Genomic DNA, 18,337 nt, shown 5'->3' with positions numbered 1-18,337 from the left:
GGGAAAGGTTCATCATTAAAACATTGACTCCAGTCAGTGGAGTTCATTTTAGCCACAGTGATTTAGGAAGATTGTCATCTACTAGGATATAGAAGGGTTGGTTTGATCTGTGAGGAATGATACTGATGAAATCCTGTCTTGGCGATGTAGGGGATTAAGTTAAATAATTGATCAGAATTGAAATGACATGATACTTCCATTCTCTTTCCAATGAAGCTGAATTTGGCCTGGCCTGGTGCTTTTAGAAATTGGCATAACAGGAAGCTTAGCCTTCCTCTTGCTTTAGATGCCTTCAGCCTACCAGGATAGACAGCTGAGATGGTCAGCCACTGATTTGAGTGGGTATTTTCAAAGGCCTGAGAAGAAGGGCTCACAGGTCTGCTGTGGTGAACAGGATTGCAGAGGGTCAGCAACCCAAGTGAGAAGGCAGGGTACTGGAGGAGGGGAAGGGGGAAACCATGGAGTTAGGAATAAGAGGAATTGGGTCTGAATACCAACTGTCATTTACTACTTTTGTCACCTATCTGGGCCTCATTTACCTCATCTGTAAAATGAGGGCATTAGACTAAATGACCCCAAAAGCTTCTCTTCTAGCTCTAAACCTATGGTCTGCTATTAGCTATAAGTTACTAAAAAACCCAATAGAAAAAAAAATGATAAATTATTTGGCAAGCAAGACTGTCTAATTCGGTATTCAATTGAGCTATATTCTCATTGTGTGAAGACCCAGCAAATCCAAACACAATGGAATGAAGGAGATTCAGCATTTCTATCAAGTCCATTAGAAAAGCAATGCATTTTATGTATTTCTATCATGTGAAGAGAAAAGCATTTAAACGCTTTGTAAAAATATTTTGTTATGTACAGCATTCAAGCATTTCCCATAGCCAATCCCATGTGTATCCTAAATACTTTTTTGCCTACTCTCTGAGTAATGAGAGTTCTTAAAAAGAGAGACAGCACGTCATTGTCTCCTCCTGATTTTATACTCTGAGGCTAGAAAACAAGGCAATTTTTCTAGAAGAAACTAGCTGGGTACTAAGTGTGCTCTCCAAGGTTCTGGGAATACAAAGAAAGGCAAAAAACACAGTCTCTGCCCTCAAGGAGGACAGCTATAGCCAAGGCCCCCAGTCATGATTGCAACAACTGGTACTGTACATTCTGTTTATCTTAATGGAGCTGCCTGGCTAGGGTCTATGCAGGCATAGGACAAGCAGGCTTTTAACAGAACGTACCTTTACCACTGTAACCCTATACTGGGCAAAGCCCTATCTTTGCATCTTCTGTGGTTTCAAATCCAGGTTCAAATATCAATATCAATATTAAGTATCAAATCTTGGGTGTAGCTTTTACAGCCCTTCACAATTTTGCCCCTTTCTATCTTTCCAGTTGTCTTACATTTTATTCCCCTCTATACATTTTATAATCCAGGTTTCTTAGGAGCTCCCTACAATACCAACACTTCATCTCCTAACTTGATGATTTTTCCACGGCTGTCCCCCACACCTGGAATATTTTCCTCCCCACCTCAACCCTGATTCCTGACTTCCCTGCCTTCCTTCAAGACTCAGTTCAAATCTTCCCCTTCCTCTCCCCTTTGAAATTAATTTCTACTCACTCTGTAGATGTCTTGTATGTAGAAATTTGTTCGTGTTGCCTTCTCCATTAGAATGTAAGTTCCTTGAGGGCAGGGACTGTGTTTTTGCCTTTCTTTGTATTCCCAACACTTAGTACAGTGGCTTGCCCACAAAGGACACTTAATAAATGCTTTGGATTTGGGAATACCATCCTTCCCATCTGTTCCTATACAAATACTAGCCACCTGCCCATCAAGGCCAAACTAAGGTCTCACCCTACCCATGAAATTTCTGAACTCCTTCTTTCTCTATACTCTCACACCCTTTCATGTGTACATTTCTTGATAATTTTACTCATTAATGACATTGTGCCATCCTTTCCTCTGGTATCTCGTGGTGTGTGAAGTGACTCATTTTTGAAGGTTTTGAAAGGAACCATGAGCAAGTCTTACCTACAAAGCAGTAAAGGTAAATACAGACTTGCCAGGGTTTATGTATCTCTACCAGGGGTGGGGAACTTGCCGCCTTGAGGCCACATGTGGCCTTCCAAGTCCTTGAGTGTGGCCTTTTGACTGAGTCCCAGTTTTACAGAACAAATCCTTTTATTAAGGGGATTTGTTCGGTGAAGTTTGGACTCAGTCAAAGGGCCTTGACTTGAGGACTCATGGCCTCGAGGCTGCAGGTTCCTCACCTCTGCATCAGTTTCAGAGAGGTTCATCCCAAAAGGTTAGCCAACAGGTTATGTTGCTGTTGTTGTTTGAACCATACTCAAAATAGTATGCAGATGAATCTGTGATTTCACCAATGTGACCCAAGCCCGTACATGCCTCTCTATCCTGTGAGATCCTTGTCCATGTCCCCCTACAAATTCCTGGGTCCTCACCCAATCACAAGGGTCCTTACCCAATTTCCAGGCTCTTTCCTCATTTTATCTTATGTCCACAAATATATCATTAGGGCAGGGGAGCTACCATTTTTTCTCATTCTGATCTTAGGACCAGCAGCTTTTCCAATCCATCTACTATGGTAAGGAAGGGTTGCAAAATCTGTGGCAGCAGAAAGAAGACACACCAAAATAATCTCAGATCATTCCGAAACATTGAAGTATTCTTATTTAACTCTTTCATGTCTCAATCTTCTCTCCCTAGATCTATTATGAACTGTCAACCCCAGGATCTAGGTTTTATGGAAAATAGTATGGTGTGGTAGACTTGGAATTAGCAAGACATTGTCCAAATCTTGTTCCTGACAGTTACTAGCTGTGTAACCATGGGAAAGTCATGAATCTCTCTAAACCTCTCTAAACCTTTCTGACCTCAAGTCCAGTGCTCTGTCTACCAGCACAGTGCTTGACACATAGTGAATGGTTAATAAACACTTGGTGAATGGAAATTAATTGAATTATTCATCTTTATCTGTCCCCTAATGTCTAGAAGAGCACTTTGCCTGTTGTAGGAGCAGAGCAAATAATTCCTGAATTTGATTCACTAACTCCACCTGCAAATTCTCTTCACACTCCCAAATAACACAAAAGAAACATAAGAATGTCATCTTCTATCTAAATCTGGACCCCAACTATCCAAATACTTTTATAGTGAGAGGCAATACCAGTGTACCCTTGAAGCAAACCTGCAGGAAGCCCTCTCTGGGAAGCAGAAATCTTAGCAAGGGAGGTTTTCCCCTTCAGATAGCTATTAACAAACAAGAACACTACTGTCAGCTCCCTTTGTTGTCAGAAAGCAGGGAGATATTTTCCCCAAAGTCCTTTTAAATGTGAAGCACCATGAAGAGGCAGTTTTTGAAGGTCACAGGACAGAAATTGTAAGGGCATAACGTGGGCTCAGGTGTGCTATCACACAGAGCAGCTGATGCCATCGAAAATTATAAGGTGACAGTCCTCGAGTCTGCTTCAAGCTCTCATATGCATGTTTCAGTATTGCTACATAATATACCCCTTCCCACTCACAGAGCTATAGCGTTGTTGAAAGAATTAACACAGAAGTATGCCAAACGAGCTGAAGATGTTTGAATAGTTAGCAAAATATTATTATCAGCTGGCACATGAATAGCAAAGTATTACGGTTCATTTTTTTCTGATGGTTCTCCCCAGATCCCTTTCTTTCCTATTCTTGCCACATGGAAGGAGGCAGCCTACATGAGGAACTGTCAAATATTTATGATAATTTCTGGAAACAAGTCACATAACACATCAATGTTTAATGCCGATTTACTTTTTCTTAGTTATGAGAAAGAGAAGAGAGAATAAACTGACTTCTAAACATGCTCTAAGGATTCAGATGTTGGAGATCTTTTTCTTTCAATAAATGTGTTCAGAGTAAGAGAAAAAAATAAAATCCATTCCTGAAAAACTCTCCAGAGCTCACTAGCTGTGTCAGGCAGGGGTTCTGAACCTGGGATCCAATCTTTCTATGGATAGATTTTAGGGGCTCTGTGGCCTGGGATGGGGAAAATACATCTTTATTTTTATTAACTTTTGGTTTCCTCTATAATCCTACATCTTTTATTTTGTGTATTTAAAAAAACATTATTCTGACAAGTTGTCCATAAGCTTTACCAAGCCATCAAAGGAGTTTGGGGCACAAAAAAGGTTAAAAGGCCCTAGTGTAATATAAGAAAAGCACTCTATAATCCAAGCCTGCCCACGTCTTGTTCAGGGGAACCAAGTCTAGTATAATATAAATGAGATTGGATCATACAAAAGGGTATTCATTCCTCATAATACTGGACTCCATTTGGCAAGACCCACCTCATACTAAATTCAATGCTACCCTAGGTCAGGCTGTGATTGGGTAGGGGTGCTAATAATAAGAGATGCAAAATGGGATACAGGCTAGAAGGCCAGTCTTGGAGTTAGGAAGATCTATGTTTAAGAGCTGTCTCTGACACAACAGTATGTGACCATGGGCAAGTCACAAATGCCCTAGCAGTTTCCTAAAACTATCCCATCAATTACAGAGGCATTAGCAATCTGCATTGGTGGAAGGAGTTTGACATTGGGAGTTGCCTATACTCACGAGATCACAGGTTCAGACACATAACAATAATGAGAAAAGGTATGATCAAAGAAAATGCATGACCAAAAAAGGAGGTGAAAAGAAAGATAAGTGACAGACAGACATCCTGTGCGCCCTTTTTGTAAATACACAAGATCAAGAAGGTTCATGGCATATTGGGCAGACCCCCTATGAAGATTTCTGGAAAGTCTCAGACAAAAGTCACACAGTCCAAGAACCACTAATGGGTTGCAATCTGCAGGACTGGAGGAATTATTATCCACAATAATGAGAAATTATATTTATAAAGCCTTTGATCCTCATAACAACACTAGGACATGGATAATATGGAAATATGTCTTGCATGAGTTCATATGTATGATGGGTATCATATTGCTTACCTTCTCAGTGAGTTTGGGAGGGGTTAGGGGAAGGAAGAGAATTTGGAATTCAAAATTCAAAAATTAATATTGAAACTAAAAAATAATAACACCACATATTTTTACTGTAGATAATACAGATGTTTTTGTCCCCATTTTCCAGATGAAGAAAAAGATTCAGAGAGATAAATGATTTACCCAACATTAGAGGTACTAAGAGATTGAACCCACACCCAAGTTTTCACTGATACCAAGTCAAATACTTTTTCCATTACAGCACCCTGGGACACATATTCATGTGATGGAGTCAGGAGCAGTAGTTTACAGGACTGAGGCTGCTAGGTAATAGGTCTGTGATGACAGGCATGTGAATTCCCCTTGGGTTTCTCATCTAAAAAATGAAACAGTTAAAATAGATTCTGTTTAATGCCCTTTCTAGTTCCACCTTTCCATAAAGTTCCTGTGTATTATTCTAATTCAAGCTATAGTCTCATCACTCAAGACTAGAAAGAGAATAAATTAGAAGAAAATCTTGTTTTTGCCATAAGCATCATTGGAATCCCTAAGCAGTTTGAAGTAGTCATTTTATTTTTCCTATTTCTTCTATTTCTTTTTAATAAGCACATACTCTCTCTCCCACCAAATTAAAAAAAGGGGGGGGAACCCTCACAATAAATATTCACAGTCAAGTAAAACTATGACCAAAAATGCATATTTCCTTCTGAATTTTGGGTTCATTACCACTTTGTCAGGAGATTGGCATCACTGGTCCTCTGGAATTCTGTTTTGCCATTGCACTAATCAGAATTCTAAAACCATTCAAAATTGTTTTTTGTTTACAATGTTATTGTTATTGTATAACTTTTTTTCCTGGTTCTAATCACTTTACTCTACATCAGTTCATACAAGTTCTAGTTTTCTCTGTAACTGTCTATTTCATCATTCTTTAACTCCATAATAAAAGCAAATTAGATGTTTATTTCAAAATAACAAAACTAGCCATTCTTGAATAGATGGGCACCCCCAACCTTTAGTTTCCAGAGATTTTTTGCTATTATGAAAAGAGCTGCTATAAATATTTTTATACAAATGAGTCATATTTTTCTTTGATCTCTTTGTGATATAGGACTAGTAGTATCAAAGGATATACACAATTTAGTAACTTTTAGGGAATAGTTCCAAATTGCTTTCCAGAATAGTGGGACCAATTTACAGCTTTACCAACAATATATTAGTGCGCTTATCTCTCTGTAGCCACTTTTTTTCTCCTGTTTCTAAAAAAGGGGAAATATTTTATTCTCTGGAGAAAGGGCGTGTATTAATTTTGTGTCATGGACCACTTTGACTATCTAGTGAAATCTGTGGACTCCTTAGAATAATATTTAATTACATAAAATAAAAACACAGGATTACAAAGAAAACCAATAATATTTTTAAACAGTTATCAAAATATTAAAAAACAAAAACAAAAATCCTAGACACCAGGCTAAAGGGGATTATATTTGCATGCCTCCATGTGTTTAAATGAACACTAACTTAAAAACAGAAAACAGGTGCTTCAATGGAGGCAGCTAGGTGGCAAAGTGGCTAAGATTGCTGGACTGAGAATCAGGAAGACCTGAGTTTGAATTCTGCCTCAGCGGGGTGACCCTCTTTCAGTCTTAGTTTCAATATCTGTGAAATGGGGATAATGATAGCACCTGCCTCCCACAGTTGTTGTGAAGATCCAATGAGATACAGAAAGTGCTTTGCAAACCTGAAAGTGCTACGTGAAAGTTAGCTAATCTAATGAGCACTTAGCACAGTGCCTGGCACATAGCAGGCCTTAATAATTGTTTGTTGACTGACTGACTCACTACAAAATAAAAGGCTTGGACTAGGTGATCTCTAAGGTCTCTTTCAGACAGAAATCCCGTGATCCTATGTATGTGACACACAGGTTTCCCCCTCTATGGGCCTCTGTCCTTTGGTTTGGGGGGAAGGGGGGCGGGTTTCCCTACCCAGGTCTCTCTCCCCAAAGTGTACATTCAAGAAAGATTACTCTGATCAATCAATTACTTTTCTGGTGACAAAGGGGTGCGTTATCAGAAGAGACAATATTGACATTAGGGTCTAAATACTATACTTTAGAGTGGAACTTTAGATGTGCCATTTTCTCTCTTGGCTTCTTACCAATGGAAGGCATTAAGGACAGAAACTGTTTACATCTTGTTTTTATAGCACCAGGACTTAGTACAATGCCAAGCACACAAAAGGCACTTAATTAAAGCTGATTGAATTGAATTTAGTTCTCCCTCCAAGAAAGAGAAAGGCATCTATTTCACCAGGGTTTTAAATGTAAGAGTGGAGTTGATTGATATACTCAATCCAGCCACCCCACCCCACTTAGAAGCGGGGAGGGGGGAAGCCCTTTCAATCAATCTCAGTCATAGGCTTTAGATCAAATACTAAGAGTACTTGGAACTGGAAATGACATTGCACTAGAACAAGTGCTTCGAGAGTCCCAGGAAACTTGGTCATGATCCAGGGTTTTTCGATAAATTATGAAGCTAGTTTAGAAATGGAGTCATCTGAAACATTGGACCAAGCCTAGCTTTCCAGTAAAAACCCTGAGGAGGAACTGCCTAGGGGAAAAGGAAAGGTTAGCCTTGGCCAGCTTTCTTTCCCCACCCTCCTTTGGCCAAAGAAGGACCGTGTAAGCTTTAAAGGGTCCAGAGAATTTTGGACTTCTCATCTTCCCACCAGTGTCTTTGTAATGTACCAGATAATAGAAGGCACTCTCTGAATTGGGAGCCAAGAACCTACTGGATGTGGACTCATGGCTCTCTAAAAAGCCCAGACTAAGGGGAACCTCTCAAGCACCCCACAAATTACAGAAAAGGACTTCCAGCAAGCAGGGGCTACGAGTTACCTCTTTGCTACATATGATCTCTAACCTTGAGCCCATTTTCCCCAGGACTCTCTTTGTACTTGTGGGAAAGTGCGTCACAGATGTTTAAGGGTCTGTTGATAGCAACTGTTCTAATGGTAATGTCTTAGGAAATATTCCTTTCTGAAAGCTAAAAAATATCTCTAAAAGCTATATGTTCCATATATTCCAATTGGAATGACAGAAAGAGGAATAGCATGACCCCTTCCCAAGAATGACATGCAAAGTGACAGAAAATTCCATATTTTAAAAATAGTTCATAGAAAAATAGATGATTGATGGGTAGATAAATAATAGGTAGAACAACTGATAGATAATAGAAAATGGACAATAAATGATAAATAATAGAAAACACATCATAGATCATAGAAAAATAGATGGCAAGTGATAGAAAACAGGAGACAAATGATAGAAAAATAGATGATAGAAAAACAGATGACACATTATAAAAAGTAGATGACAAATGATAGAGAAACAGGTTAAAGATAGATAGATAGATAGATAGATAGACAGACAGACAGACAGACAGACAGACAGATAAACACTACATGTGGTCGGCTGACTAAAATGGTTCTTAACTAATAATTTTGGGAAGGAAGATCACTGGCAGGGACCAGATCCGATGTAATTAGAGAATCACTTCTAACTGCTTAAGGGCACCTCTGTAATTCTGAGGGGAGATTTAGTCTTGCTCTAGCACCTCAGAATCCTCTGTGAGAATTGCAGTTGGACTCAAGTGACCTCCAAATTTCTATGTACCACATAAGCAAATAAATAAACATCAATAAAGGATACCAAGACTCAAGATGAGTTCAGATGACTCTAAACTCAACTAAACTCACTTATCCAGTGCCATGGCTATTCCATATACATGAATTTTCTCAGATAAAAACAGAAGCTTTTCCCTTTAAATACAGATTGTTTTTATCCCAAACATTTTTTTTCCCAGAATTAGTTCAAAAATCCAGTAGCTCCTGAAAAAATTTCAACTATTTCTTGATGACTTCAACTAATCATTATGAGCATTCACTATGATGCAGTATATTCTAAAGGGTTTTAAGGGTGAACAAGGCCATTAGCCCCATATGCTGAAAAGCAACTGCTATGTTCATGAGTTCTTGATCTGCTATTTATAGACTGTCCTCTCTCCTTCCTCAACGTCAGACCATCAGTTGATAATTCTTATCTCCCTCTAGAATCTCCCTTTTTCATCAACTGTGGACTAGAAAACTAAATAATTAAGCTTCTCAGAACTGGGTGTCAAATAGGAGTAAATAAGGTCTGAGAGAGGTTGTGAAGGCCTCCTCTATGAAGATAATGGATATATTCTCCATTTTGGGTTACTTGGAGTCCTTTCTTCTGACTTTATCATTTTGGGCTACTTTCTAGATAGGTGAATCTATAGATAATTCACTTTTGTCACCATGGCTCCAAGTCCTTGTTACAATGGCTGAAGAAAGGGTGGCATATCTGTTCCCTTAATGGAAAACAGACAGTTTTAAAGAACTGAGTCTGGTTTTACCAGCAGTTTTCTAAAACTACTGGGGTTGGGGGAGAGAGAGAGAGAGAGAGAGAGAGAGAGAGAGAGAGAGAGAGAGAGAGAGAGAGAGAGAATAGAAGAATAAAATTAAATAAATAAATGTAACACCAGAATAAGGCAACAGACATATATTCTAAGAGCATTCATCTCATACAAGTGAAAAAATAATCCAAAAATGGAAAGAAGAAGAAAAAAATGAAGGTGTTTTTTTTCTGGAATGTTTTCTTTTCTTTCTATAATGGGACCACATTGGGAATAAAGGACTTTTCCTTTCAGTCAAGGACACAAGCGTACTAGTCAGCTCCCTCTGGTGGAATACTGATTTTTAGAGCACATCATACCATGAAATCTGTATTTCCCCAGAGGGAAAGCCAGACACCACCTGCACACAAACCCTTGGTAGTCCAGCACCAGGTTTGAGAGGCAGCAGAGAATGAAAACAAGGAAGTCAGAATCAAAAGGACACCACTGAGGAACCAATCAGAAAGGTTCAAAGTCCCCATTGCTATGGCTTTTCATCTTCCTTGCTGAAATGTATCATTGGCTTCCTCTTCTTTAATGTGTTTTCCCAGTAATGGGCTGCCATATGTCCCAAGGATGGATCTGGGAAATTGTGTAGAACATCTCACAGAAATTGCTACAATTTCCTGAAATTCTCTTTCTTGATCATAACAGATATTTGCATTTCTACTTCCAGAAAGCCTTCCCCAGGGGGAATTTTTCTTCTCCAACACTAGAAAGTGTCCCTGCTCTAAGGCACTGAGCCTTTGTATCCTAACACCATCTCCAATCAAAGATTCCAGACCATGGAAGGAGAGCAAGTGAGAGCTGTGATGGGGTTGTTAATTCAGAGTGAAAGTCAAGCTTTCCCAAGATCAGGGGCTTTAGAAAATTCAACACATGACAAAAATTTTCTGGTTGAAATTTATTACAAGGACAACGTAGCTGACCTCTAAGCTGCAGGTCTGTAGACATACAGCTGTATGTCTCTTCCCCTAATCAATGACTAAGTCATTGAATTTGATCTTGGGAATCCTCCAGAGATCATCTAATCCAACCCTCTGCTTGCAATCCAGTGATACTTAAATTATGCAGGACAAATGGTTTTCTAAGGATTTGGTTTGTTAAACTCTTCAGAGAAAGAAATTCCCTGGTAGTCCTTTAAAGAAAGAGTTAAGAATTTGCCCTATACCTCAAGCCTAAACCTCTCATTCCAAGGTATCCACTCATCTTTTTAAACTCAAAGATACAAAACGGATAGTGTCCAGCTGCTAACAAGAATAGTGAAAGGATTTCTTCCTGACACGGACACTGCATCAATCTCATATCCACACCAGCATAGGGGCAACATGGTGGATTGTGAAGTTTAGTTTAGTTCAACACAATAAGCATTTAGAAAGATCACTGCACTTGGAATCAGGGCCCTGGATTTCAGACCAAACTGACACTTGAATCCATTTCAACCAGCATTTATTTAGTGCCAACTGGGTGTAGGAAACCACCAAAGGTGCTAAAGATGCAAAGACAACCACATGGGGTCAAAGAGCTACAATGGAACACAGATCCAACCCTTTCATTTTACGGATGAGGAAACTGAGGCCCAGGTAGGTCAAGAGGCTTTCCCAGGTTCACATATCAATCTCTACCCTCAAGAAATTATAGTCTACTGTGGGGTACAGCACATAAACAGATGAGTAAACACCAGATAATTTGGGGAAGGAGATAGTATTAACAAGTGGCAGAAGTCAGAGAGGATTTCTGTAAAGGGGGGCACTATGCTGATCTTTAAAGGAAACTAAGGGTCCTGAACCATGGAGGTGAGGAAAGAGTATATCCCAGGCATGAGAGACAGTTTGTGTAAATGAATGGGGCCAAAAAATGGGATAAAGTCAAGCTCAGGAAATCTCAAGTAGGCCAATTTGGCTGAGAACATAGAATGTGGAAAGGGCAGTGATGGGAAGAAAGCCTGGAAAGGTAGGCTGGAGTCCTTTAAATTCCAAGATGAATAATTTATATTTTATTATCAGTACAATTGAGAGCCATTGAAGCTTCTTAAATAAGTGCATGATGTGGTCCTATCTATGCTGAAAAATTAAACAGTTCTGTGGAAGATGGATTGGAGAAGTGAGGGATAAGTTAGGAGGCTATTATAATAGTCCAGGTAAGAGGTTATAAGGCCCTAAAGTAAGGTTGATTATATTGGCCACATGAATGAAGAGAGGGAGAATATTCAGATGTGAGGAAACAGAATCAGGCTTGTAAATCAATTGGGTATGGTGGGTAAGGGAGAAAGCTAAGGATGAATCTAGGGTTGTAAATCTGGGTAACCAGAAGGATGTTGATATACTCAACAGAAACAAACATATTTGAGTGGAAAGGTTCCTAGCTGTGCAAACTGGGATAAATGAAAACTTCTCAAAGCATCAATTTCCTTATATGTAAGATGGGGATAATAATACTTAGATCTTCTAGGTTTCCCAAATAGGTATGTGTATATGATAATCATATTCATTGAACCAAAAATTGGGAGGCTCAGGGCATAAGTTTTTCCATAGCAATATAGTCATTAAGTATTAGAGTCAGAATTCAAACACAAGCATCCTGACTCTGAATTCAGAAATCATTCTACTAAACCATAACTCCCCTAGCTATTTGACCTTGCTCAAGACATTTAATTTCTTAGAGCCTTAGTTTCCTTATTTGTAAAATGGAGACATTGCCTGTAACTCCACCTCACAGAGTTCTCCTAAGGAGAATAAGATGTGTGAAAGTTGATTGTCAACTACAAAGCACCAATCAAATGTAAGATGCTCCTATCTCTGTTGCTGACCTTCTAGGTGAGACTGGCAAGGTACCCAGACTCTGATTATTCCTTCCTACCTATCACAGGATAATTGTGAAAGGAAGTTGAATGGTACCTATTCAATGGTCTCCTAATAGTGTTCTAGACTTTCATATCCCAATATCCTTCAAGTTAAGTTCTGATGACTAAACAATTACACACACACACACACACACACACACACGCACATGCCAGCTTATTGTGGGGGTTGCAAAGGAGACAAATCCATGGCAATGATCACAAAGTATCACCTGATAAGCTCCAAGAATCCAAATCAACACTTGAGAATGTTTTAAAAACACACACAGATGGCCTCCCAACCAAAATAGATGAAGCTTTCACAGTTTAATTCAGAATCCAAAGTAACAAAATTAATCAGTTAAATAAGCATAAACTGTGGTCACATTTTGCTGATGCCAACCAAGTGCATCCTGCATATTTGTGCAGTTGTGGAATGAATGGCACCCTCAGGAGCAGGGCTGAGTGAACCAACCTGGAATTACAAAAAAGGTGTATTATACACCTGTCAAATACTTATTATGCAACCTGGAAGGAGAGGGACTCGAAACAGCACACACGGACCAAATTTTAAAACAACTTTCAACAGACTTTGCAAAAACAGGGAAAATACACTCTCCTTTTCAGAGCTTTACTCATACAATTCTCCGCTAGTACCCATTCCCAGGGTTGAGAATTAAATCATTTCCATCTGCCTACATAAGCATATACGTACCTCAGTAGTGGGCAGCTAGATGATGCAGCAGATGGAGTACCAGAGGACTCATCTTCCTAAGTTCAAATCTAGCCTCAGACACACATTAGCTCTGTGACCCTGGACAAGTCACTTAACTGTTTGCCTCAATTTCCTCATCTGTAAAATGAGCTAGAGAAGGAAATGGCAAACCACTCCAGTATCTTTGCCATGAAAACCACACAAGGGGTCACAAAGAGTCACACATAACTGAAATGACTGAACAACAATGTAAGGGATACATTATTTACAAATAGCTTAAAATTCAAAATTATCCTATATTTATTTAAACAATGGCAACAGTGCCTTTCCTGCTTATTTCAGCTATCACATTGCATTTTTGAAGCTATTTTTTAAAAGGTATTTGGATTAGAGGCAGCTAGTAGTACAAGGGATAGAGCACTGGACCTGGAGTCAGGATGATCTGGGTTCAAATCCAGCCTCGGACATTTACTAGCATGTGACCAATAGCAAGTCACTTAATCTCTCTTTGCCTCAGTTTTCTCATCTGCAGAGATGAAGATAATAATAGTACCTACCTACTAGGGTTGTTGTAAAGACAAAATGAAATGATATTAGTACACTTCTTTGCAAACATTAAAGCACTATGTAAATGCTAGCTACTATTACCAACTTTGAATTAATAAGGAGCTTTGATTATTCCCCATAATTGCAGCAAGGAAAGCATGTCCAAGATGATCCTTCCTACTCTTCTCCGTCCCTTCTTCCTTTCATGCCATCTCTGCAAAATGGACGTATTAGTGGCTGAGCCATTTTTGCCTGGATAATTCTGGGAAGCAGAAATGCTACCTCTTGGAAATGTTCTGTGCCTGCTTGGAGCACTAAGAGTCTTAAGAAAAATACATACCTATTATGATCATTAGAATGATGTTATAATAGACATGAAATGCCAACTCTCTCTAGGCCTGTGCTCTGGTCAGCCATGAGCCGTCTGCTATCAAATGCTTTGAAGTAAATAGAGACTAAAAGGAGTACCATCCAACAGCAGGTACCCTCCTCCCATAAAACTCCCAGTCTTCACGCTCATGATTACGAACTGATTTAATAATATGTAAAATCCTCCCCTCTTTAGAACACACTTACAATCAGCCATAAAATTCCTCCTACCCAGAGCCAATGTTTCCTTAACCTATGTTGGGAAGCCAATACCCACAAATGAAACATACACTGTTCTGCATTCATTAAATTTGACAGATCACTGACACTTTCGAGTCCTTCCATGAATGGAAGCTAGTGAGGAGCTAGCAGGCAACAGGGCAGGAGCCCTTTACAATATGCAGCAATCCAAGAGAGGATACTGTTGTATTCAGTCATCACCATGGGAACCAACCCTTTAGTTTCTAGGTAAAAATGAATACAAGCTGTACATCAAAAGGTAATTTTAAAAGAATTCTGGGGGAGGAAAAGGAAATATGCTATTATAGTTACATAGTAAATATCTCCCTCCTATAATAGGTAAGTTTCTCTTAGGCTTCTAAAATACAGCATTGAATTCTAAATCAAATAAATTTATTTGAGAACAAAGGGAAATTATCTTCAAGACAATAGCAATTTGGTTATCAAGTAGGGTTCATATTTAAAGATTTCAACATAATGAATGAAAATTTCCCAAATCTGTGGTCTTTATACTCAACTTTTCTCTCTCTCCTTATTTCTTCTAAGGAAAAGAAATACTGAAAGAACTCCAACCCTAGTCCATCAACACCATCCCTTAGTAAGCACTGTACTACACAAAGCAAATTAATGACTGAATGAATGAAAAAAAAATGTATATAGTATTTACTATGTCCAAAGCACTGTGCTAAGTCCTGGGCATATAAACAAAAAGATAAAGACAGTCTCTACCCTCAAAAAGGGAGTGGTAGCCAGGAAGGGACACTTTAGTCCAAAAAAGTAGAGACAAGATGAATGTGGTCACAGGAAAGGAGACTGACATTGTCCATCCAGAAAGAGTGGCAGAGTTGATTTGATCATGGTGGGGAAGGAAGAGGAGGGAAGGAGGCAAGAAAAGGGTATGACTAGGGAGGAGATGGCTAGAGAGTAAGAAGTAAAGTGCCCTGGCTTTCCTAAAACAGTGGGCCAAGAGAGGCAGTAGCTAACCAAGACAGCAAAATCTCCTGGTGGAAGTTGTAGTGATGAAAGGGTTGAAAGCTGAAAGACATGGTGGCTGGTATGAATAAGAAAGCAGCTGGCCAGGACAAAGATAAGGAGAGTAGAGAATGCCTACCCTCTGTCTCCAAACATTATTAATCACATAAAAAAATTAGGACACAACTATATTTTTTTACAAAATTGTATACGTGTATTACTGTATAAATAATATCCCTTCTAAAACTTAAACAAGATATAAATTTTTAAAGGATGAGATGAAGATAAAATAATATTTGATCTAAAGTCAGTAAGGAAGATGAGACATGGTAAGACCCGAGGTTTAGTAAAATCCCTTTGACAGCTAAGAGAAGGATGGATTAGAGGGGAAGAGATGAGGCAGGGAGACCAGTTGGGTATTATGAGTCAGGCAAGAGGTGATGAGATCCTGAACTAGGGTGGTGCCTGTGCGAGTAGTGAGAAGGGAAGAGATTGGAGAACTGTTGGCGATGAAGGTTTAGCAACTGATTGGATATGGGGGGGGAGAAAGGATGAGGAGCAGAGACTGTGAACATGGGGGACTAAGAGAACGGAGTATCTTTGAGAGTGAAGAGGAGAGGAATGGCTTTGGGAAAGAAATATAATAACATAATATCTATGATGGAGATCAAAATCCATCCATGCTTGCTCATCTTATACAACTCACTCTGTCCTACCTAAAATGTAAAGGGTGAAAGTGGAGTTCTTTGCAGTCATTGCCCCTGCTCCATAGGGGAGATCTATAGCAGAGGGGATGCCCCACTCAGAAAGACAGAGGTTGGAAATTTGCCCAGCAGGAGAGGATAGAGTATTGAGGGACAAAGGTAGGCATTGTGGTAGTGGAGATAAGCTCATCTTCCCACCTTCTGATTAGTTGATCATGCAGCACCCTGTGAGATCAGATCATGGCCTTCATTTCATAGAACACTGTTCTAATGGTTTACTTCCTAACCCGTGTATAAAAATACTCAAAATTTCAATCAAAGAGAATTCAAGTCTCTTAAAACTTCTTATTTACCTATCCATGCACACTTATACCCACTAAGAGAAGAGTGGAAGCTATCTTGAAGAAGGGGGTGATTTTGTTTTTCCTTTTGCATCTCCAAGCCTAATCCAGTGCCTTTTCATTGTAGGTGCTTAATAAATGTTTGTTGAAATGAATTATGAAGTTTAATAATACTGCCACCCACGTTAGGACATTGTAGGGAGTAAGGCATAGCACAAACAGGGCAGCAAAACTTCCCATCTGCATTACTTTCCCAAAGGAAACCATATTGGATGAACATATACAGTACAATGGAAAGAATACTAGATTCGGAGGGGGGAAAATCAAAATCAAACGCTGGGAAATAATAACGACCAAGTCTTGGCCCAGAGATAGAAGTCAAATCAACAAGCATTCATTAAGCTCCTGCTGAATGCACCTTCCTCTCTTCCTTTCAGAATCAAGAGACTATGGGTACATAACACTGAATATATCAGACTTGGTTAATGTTTTGATTACTTTTGCTTAAACTTTCAACAAACTGTTTCCCTTCCTTATTCTTTGTTAGATATGGTGCCTTTTTGGAGGGGCAACAGGAAATGTATAATGGGGTAAAAAAAAGATCAATAAGTTTCTTAAAAACTATTGAACTGTTCACATGTCCCAGATGAGGAAGGTCTCTAAGCCCCGAAGTACATTGGGTTGACCACCTGTAGAGGATTCAGGAAAGCCCACAAAGAAGAATCACTAGCTACATTCTGCACCATTGGAGTGAGTGCCCAAACCAACAAGGACCATAGATCTACTTTGTTCACAACAAACCCATCAGGTAGGTAAAGTATTATTATCCCCCATTTTATGGATGAGGAAACTGAGGCTCAGAAGTAAAGTCACTTGCCTATGGTCACAGCTAGTAAGGTTACTCCAAGACCAATGTTCTTTCACACCGTCACTCTGCCTCTCCAGTGAGCAGTGAAGTGGCCCAAAGAATGACTTCATAGAAGAGCTAAAATAAGGCATTTGTGCATCCTGGGCAAGCTTTTGAAAACTGAATTCTCCCATGTATTCCTGTCTGCCAGAAGCTTGGAGCTTCCGTTTGTAACATATGCAACCTGACATCACAAAATACCCACATGCCACAGAGAACAGAATTTTCTGGCATCAAAAATATGTACTTTTTTTTATAAAGTTACAGTAAAAAGTATAGGAGATAGAAACCCAATTTGGAATCAAAGGATCTGAGCTGAAATACTGACATTGCTACCTGTCTAACCTTGGACAGATCACAACCTAGGGTAGCCTGAGCTTCTTCATCTAGAAATATGACAGAGGCAGCACAGTATCATGGGGAAGGGCCTGGTTTAGTAGTCTGGAGACATGAGAGTTCTTATTCTAACTCTTCTGCTTCCCATTTGTGTGTGATCTTCAGTGAGTCATTTCCTTTCTGAGGAGTCTCTGTTTCCCCATTTGTAAAATGGGAGGGGGGATTAAATGACCTCAAAGTTTCCTTCCTCCTCTAAACCCTAAGATGTAGTAGATGGGTAGGACTAGAGTCCCAGGCTTGGTGTTAGGTAGTCCTGGGTTCATATCCTGCCTCAAATAATTACTAGCTGGGTGACCCTGGAAAAGTCACTTTCTTCATCTGCAAAATGGGGCAATTATAATACCTTCTTCCCATTTGATCCCAGTTTTAAGTGAGATAATATCTGTAAAGTACTTTGCAAATCTTAATGCACTATATAAATGCTAGCCATAATTTGTCTTTCATTGCACCTCACTGTATATTACACCCGAGAGCTGCTGCCAACCCTCCCTTGGTCTGATGCTGTTTCTCATGCCTTTCTCTTTATCATGTGCCTAAGTAATTCACCCAGAAAGGGTTGGGTGAGAACAGTGTGAAAGAGAGGGGGGAATCACAATCTGGGAAGAACACAGCAAGTGGGAGGGGCACATAGAAATCAATATTTCAACTTAAGGACTTGAGCATGCTCTAGGTGTGAAAATACAGTAATCAACACTGAGGTTTCAGCAGTCCTACAAATAGGCCTTCACCTGCTGTGGATTTTTTCATTGGTTACAAAGGCTATTGTTTATTAGGCCAGATGGAAAGAAGCCAGGAAACACTGTTCTCATGGTACAAAGGAGCAGATCAAGAGAGGAAGACATGAGTA

The 18,337-nt window shown here is 39.4% G+C and overlaps 1 protein-coding gene and 1 non-coding gene across 2 annotated transcripts in view; one reads left to right on the top strand and one right to left on the bottom strand.

Moving 5' to 3' along the window:
• The window catches only part of DNER (delta/notch like EGF repeat containing), a 340,534-nt gene that overhangs the window by 248,968 nt on the left and 73,229 nt on the right, over positions 1-18,337 (bottom strand).
• LOC144454930 (U6 spliceosomal RNA) lies at positions 8,047-8,149 on the top strand. The gene has a single exon (XR_013483477.1). It is a non-coding gene; the product is annotated as a U6 spliceosomal RNA (small nuclear RNA).

The sequence above is a fragment of the Phascolarctos cinereus genome, unplaced genomic scaffold (assembly GCF_003287225.1).
Source record: "Phascolarctos cinereus isolate Bilbo 61053 unplaced genomic scaffold, phaCin_HiC Scaffold_7;HRSCAF=346, whole genome shotgun sequence".
Taxonomy (NCBI): Eukaryota; Metazoa; Chordata; class Mammalia; order Diprotodontia; family Phascolarctidae; genus Phascolarctos; species Phascolarctos cinereus.
Note: the sequence above shows the minus strand (reverse complement) of the source record. Positions and strands in the feature narration are given on the sequence as shown.